Source organism: Pinus tabuliformis, chromosome 8 (genome assembly GCF_031772625.1).
Source record: "Pinus tabuliformis cultivar Carrire ecotype Pingquan chromosome 8, CPIR1, whole genome shotgun sequence".
Classification (NCBI taxonomy): domain Eukaryota; kingdom Viridiplantae; phylum Streptophyta; class Pinopsida; order Pinales; family Pinaceae; genus Pinus; species Pinus tabuliformis.
Window position 1 is genome coordinate 318,080,291 of NC_142294.1, and position 6,000 is coordinate 318,086,290.

Genomic DNA, 6,000 nt, shown 5'->3' on the forward strand with positions numbered 1-6,000 from the left:
AAGTTATGACAAGAGAAACATTGGCCATTGAAGAAATTCCTGCGATTATCAAATCTACCAACCATATGATTATAAGTATGGGGCTCCACAGTTAAGCGCGCTTGAGCCAGAGGAGTTCTGGGATGGGTGACCTCCTGGGAAGTCCTGGTTACCGGGTGCAAGCCCCGGAAGTGATGATTGATGCTATGTGATTCGTTCTCCACATTTCACTAGTTTCAATCCCACTTCTTCACCCCTGTGAGCATCACCCGATGCAATGAGTGCTAAGTGAACTATTCAAAAATCATGAGAAATTAGTCACTTTATGACTACCTCTCATGGAAATGGTCATACTTTGAATGACTTACTTAACGCAGTTGAATCCCAAAAATGATATCTAATATAATGCACTGCGAAAATCCCCCATACTTAAATTCAAAAAGAGTCAAGGGATCTCTACCTGAATGGTTCATGAGGCACAATACTTGCTAAGGTTTTGCAAATGGGGTAGCAAGCTAAGTGGGCTTGATTGTGGGGAAAAACTCCACAGTTAAGCGTGCTTGAGCCAGAGGAGTTCTGGGATGGGTGACCTCCTGGGAAGTCCTGGTTACCAGGTGCAAGCCCCGGAAGTGATGATTGATGCTATGTGATTCGTTCTCCACATTTCACTAGTTTCAATCCCACTTCTTCACCCCTGTGAGCATCACCCGATGCAATGAGTGCTAAGTGAACTATTCAAAAATCATGAGAAATTAGTCACTTTATGACTACCTCTCATGGAAATGGTCATACTTTGAATGACTTACTTAACGCACTTGAATCCCAAAAATGATATCTACATATGATTATAGTTTCCATCCATTCTTGAGCCAAAATGATTTACTTGTGGTTGGTTGAGGCTTCTGTTCATCCTTGACGTAGATTGCCCCCGATTTACTTGATAAACTTTAATCATTCTTGAAGAAAATTGTCCCTGATTTTCCTGGTCATCTTCATTATGATTTTGCTGTCGATTGTCAACTTGTTCACTTCTCCTTGCTGCATCAAGATAACTTTTGGAGGTGGATGGCTTCTGCGCTTGCTTTCGAGCTTGAGATGCTTCTTTGGAATATCCGAGGATAGTCTTGATTAGCGGAGAAGGCTTGTTGAGTCTTGAAAATGTCATTCATTTCCATTACACTTTCACTATTGTGTCCATTATATCACCTCCATTTCACTACTATGTCACCACATTCATCCCACTTTCATTATCATTGGGCCACATTTATGTTTTTCCAATATTTATTAATTCTAAGCTTTTTAAGTGAATTTATGGTTAAAAATTAGGAAATAATGTGCATATGCTTATACCTAACAAATGGGTTGAGATTGTTGACATGTGTAGGTTGAAAGGAGGCTTCTAGAAAACCCTTATGTGGCACTCTAAGGCCAAATTCGAATTTGAGTGGAAAGAATCATGGGATCATGAGGATATGTGTCACATCTCCTAATTGTATTGTAACTCTAAGAAGACATGTGTCTTATCAGTTCCTATTTTGATTAGGACTCTAGAGGTAGAGGGAGAGATTCATGGATTCTCATTAATAAGATGGCTCTCATCTTTTTGTATAAATAGGAGATCCCTCTCCTTCATTTGCTAGTCCTTTTTAGCTTAGAGTTTGGAGCTTGTTAGTCTTTAGCTTGTGAGTTCTTTAGCTTGGAGTTTGTAGTTCTTCCTTGATGGCTTTTGAAAGCTTTGGAGAGCTTTGTTGTACTTTGTAATATTGAAGAATTTGAATAAAGCTTTGATGTTCTCAACATGGAAGGAGATGTGAAGTAGATTTCATGAAGCATATTAGAATGTAAGGTAGAGTAGATTTCATTTTGTAATTTTGCTTTGATTTCATTATGTCATTTAATTGCTTTCAAGTTTGATAGATTAGATTTTTCATTCATGCAATTTTAATTCATGCAAGTGTGTTCAACCAGTTGATTGTAGGTTAGTAATGCACATAGCTTTTTAATGACTAATGACATGACGGAATCATCTTGTCCTTCTGCTGATTTTTTTTTTTGAGTTCTAATTCCAGCATTGTTATTTCAATCAGTTTTGTTTTCCTCATTTACTTTCTTGCAATTTAGATATCATATTGCTTAACTTGTTCATGATTGCTTCCCATAAGGTAGATTGAGCTGAAGGGTAAAGGATCAGAAGAGTTGAAATAGTGTGATTAGTTTCCTTTATGCAATTTAATTTCTTGCAATTTAGATATCATATTGCTTAACTTATTCCTGATTGCTTCCCATAAGGTAGATTGAGCTGAAGGGTAAAGGATCAGAAGAGTTGAAGTAGTGTGATTAGTTTCCTTTATGCAATTTAATTTCTTGCAATTTAGATATCATATTGCTTAACTTGTTCATGATTGCTTCCCATAAGGTAGATTGAGCTGAAGGGTAAAGGATCAGAAGAGTTGAAGTAGTGTGATGAATTAGTTTCTTTGCTTTCAGTGTTTGAGTTGCTTCAGTTTTTACTTTCTTTTTCATACAGCAGCAAGGATACTGGATTTCATAGTCACTAGCTCATTGATTGGTTGTTGCATTCCATTTTGATTGAAGTAGCTGCATATTTACACTTTTGTTCAAGTACTAATTCCACCAATAACATGTTTTGAAATCTTTTGAAGTGCTAAAGTTTGGAAGTTACCATTAGGGACTTAGGCCTTAGGCCTTGTCTTGAAATCTCTATCCATACTTGTCATTTAAAAGTATTCTTAAGACCTTAGAATAAGATTTCCATTTGCATTAGATACTTTAGGAAACCAACAAAAACAAAACCCCAAAACAAAATAAAATCTATAAAACAACGAAGTAAGAAAAAGGTTAACTAAGCACATATGGTGCACCACACTTTATCAGTTTACGATACCCGGATTAATAATTTATGTAGAGCAATTTAAGACATTAAATTGACTAGACATTTTGGCGCCGTTGCCGGGGAAGTGTAATTAGGAGACCTTATTTCTTACATCTAAAAAAAATTAACAATTCTTGAGTATGCTCTCCTCCTGCACTTCGTGTGATCTGGAGGATCAGAAAAATGATTGTTAAGTAAAAAAAAAAATTTAATTAATAATTCTTGAGTATGCTCTCCTCCTGCACTTTGTGTGATATGGAGGATCAGAAAAAGGATTGTTATGAAAAAAGAAAAGAAAAAAAAAGGGAGACAAAATAAACTTCATCATTTCATTTGATTCAAAAAAATATATATATACATATATAAAAAATAAAAGATAAAAAATAAAAAAATGGAACTCAACTACTTTGATAGGTTCAAATTGTCCAAAATTGACTGGTTATGGTTTGTAGTGGTCCCCAAAACACTGTATCCTGTTTTAATAAGGTTTTGCAACTTAGCTGCGGAAAGTGCCCTGATTCCGCAGCCAGTTGAGAATTCCGCAGCTGTTTCAAGGTTTAGCAGGTTACAGGCATCCAATGAAAAAACCGACCACATGGGCATCTCTGGAATTGTCCCGACATGGATCCTATCCTATTCACCCAGCTCAGATCAATAAAAAAACCAGCCTAAGACCTCAATCAAAATCCTGTTTTTAGCATGTTTTTCTTGAAGTCTTTGCTGCCTAAAATTGAAAATCATTAATCATTTTTATAAAAATTTACAATTTGAGAAAAAAAAAGAGAAGAAAAACAATCTATGGTTATCCTCAATCCTAGCTTTCACTGTGGCCTCATAAAAAAAAAAACGAAAACAAAAAAACAAAAAACAAAAAAATCTGCAAAATCCTTCTCTAGTTGTCTGCCTCACATTTGTAATCAACGGTAGTAGGTCAATGTTAGTGGAAATCTTAAACATTCATCTATATTCCATCCATTGCTGGAGTACCATTAGCATTGTTACAGCTACTATTTCTTATCAATCATTCCTTCCATCCCTTAGTCCAACTGGAGCATCCCTACTGAGACCATACCTATATGGAGATGCCTGCCAAACACTTGTGAGAAAATCAGTGGCCTTCCTTGCATACCAGTTAGTTTGTAGGTATTTATGGTGCAGGACTTTTGCAAAAAAATTGTGAACGAAAGAAGACTCTAAAATCCAAGCTGCTTTTCATTTCCATGGTATTATTGATATACATCCAGAGACAGGGAAGATCTTACAGCTACTACGTTAGAGGCAAATCTTCAATGGCGTCTTCCTGAAAGTGAACAAAACAACTGTGAATATGTTGCAAAAGGAGTGAAACATATGTGACTTATGACTATCCCAATTTGAAGAATATTAGAGCGCTGATTCACATGAATAGAAAGATAAACACGCAGAGGATTCCTCTGACAGACAACGCTATTATTGAACAGGTTTTGGGGTCAGTTTGGAATCACTTGTACTAAAAACTAAGTGAAGGTTTTCATGAATCGTTGAAGGTTCCAGCGACTCCAGATTGATTAGGATTATGTGCATTCCAAAATACATTGCCCCAGTGCTTCAGCCCTATTATCGTACCTGTGTAATACACCTGACAAACAAAAAAAAAAAAACTCAGAAAAGGTAAACAGCAGAAAAACGTCTAATTTCAAACGCTCGATTTGCCCAAACGGAGGTGAATTTCAAGAAAAGAAAACATGGGTTTTTTTTCCAGCTGGGTTAGTTAGATAACCTAGAAATTGTTTGAAGAAATTTTTGGTGGTCTGGGAGAAATTTGCGGTTCTTTGGAGCCCATTTTTGCCTCCCCCGTGTAAAAAACGGATTTTTTGAACAGATTATAATTGAATTCAGCGTGCCTGAGAAAGGGGAATTCCAATTTGGTTCTGTGCTGGCACCTACTCTACCTTTACCACGTCTTCCACCCTTTGCCACCATGTTTTCTACCATTATGGCACCCGTTTGCAATTCATTAACACCCATTAAACAACAGTTCCAATCCAAGACGGCTCTCCATTACGTGATCTGGTTGGGTACGAATCTTCACAGCATCACACTATTTTTATTTAATGATTATGGCATTCAGAATCTTGTCTAGGATTACTGCCAGTTTTCTAATAACTAAGGACAAAATCAACAGTTGTTTTATAAACGTGCTTGCGTCCATTCTACAGCCACCCAATTTTAAAATTTGTCGGATGCACTTTCTTCCCCTGCTGTTCTATTGACCTCATGGCTTCATTTCCACCATGCTCACATAAACCTTCACCCCATTTTGTTCTCTATTCTGCCTCATTCCATGTACCTATTCTCTGATATCCACTTACAGTTGCTGGTTTCCTTCATAAACCCTGACCATTTCTGCTAATTCAAATGAGTTATAAAGAATAGAAGGAAAGATGGGAGGGCTGTTGAGGGCAGAAACTTGAGTTAAATTGAGTTACATCCTCCATATTTTTTTTTCTCCTTTTCCATGCACACAACCACTCCATTTCACAGTATTTTCTACACTCTGTTTTCATTAGCTGCAGAATCCAGCCACTTTCCGCAGCTGATTCAACTTTCCGCAGCTAGCTTAACTTTCCGTAGCTGGTTCAACTTTCCGCAGCTCGCTTAACTTTCCGCAGCTATTTTGTTAAACTCTAGGTTGCAGGTGTCATCAACCAAAACAAGCCACATGGGTAGCTGGGGGAATGTCAGTACATGGATGATGTCCTATTCATTTGGTCAAATTTGATGAAAAAGACCCCGGTCAAAGGGAAGTTAAGTTGAGTGTTATCACTAAGTCGCCACACTGAGTCGCTGCATGTCAAGAAAAAAAAATAATAATTTTGAATCAATGAAGTGAATAAATTATTTGCCCACTTTTCTGAAGGTATTGATTAATTTTGGACTGATGATGAAAAATGAATGGTTAACTTTGTATCCAAGATTTTTAGCCACAGAAACTGTGCACATTCCGCAGCTAAAGTCCAATTCCGTGCCTGTTCCCTAATTCCGCACCCAGAAAAGCCTCATTGTTCAAATCAACCTATCTTTCTCATACAAAATCAGATTTTGATGATTTGAGTACCATTGAAAAGATCTCAACAAGATCTACACAA

At 37.0% G+C, this 6,000-nt stretch overlaps 1 pseudogene; it reads right to left on the bottom strand.

The window, feature by feature from the left end:
- The window catches only part of LOC149235413 (17.6 kDa class I heat shock protein 2-like), a 28,881-nt pseudogene extending 24,002 nt beyond the window's left edge, over nt 1–4,879 (bottom strand).
- Between the last annotated feature and the right edge of the window lie 1,121 nt (nt 4,880–6,000).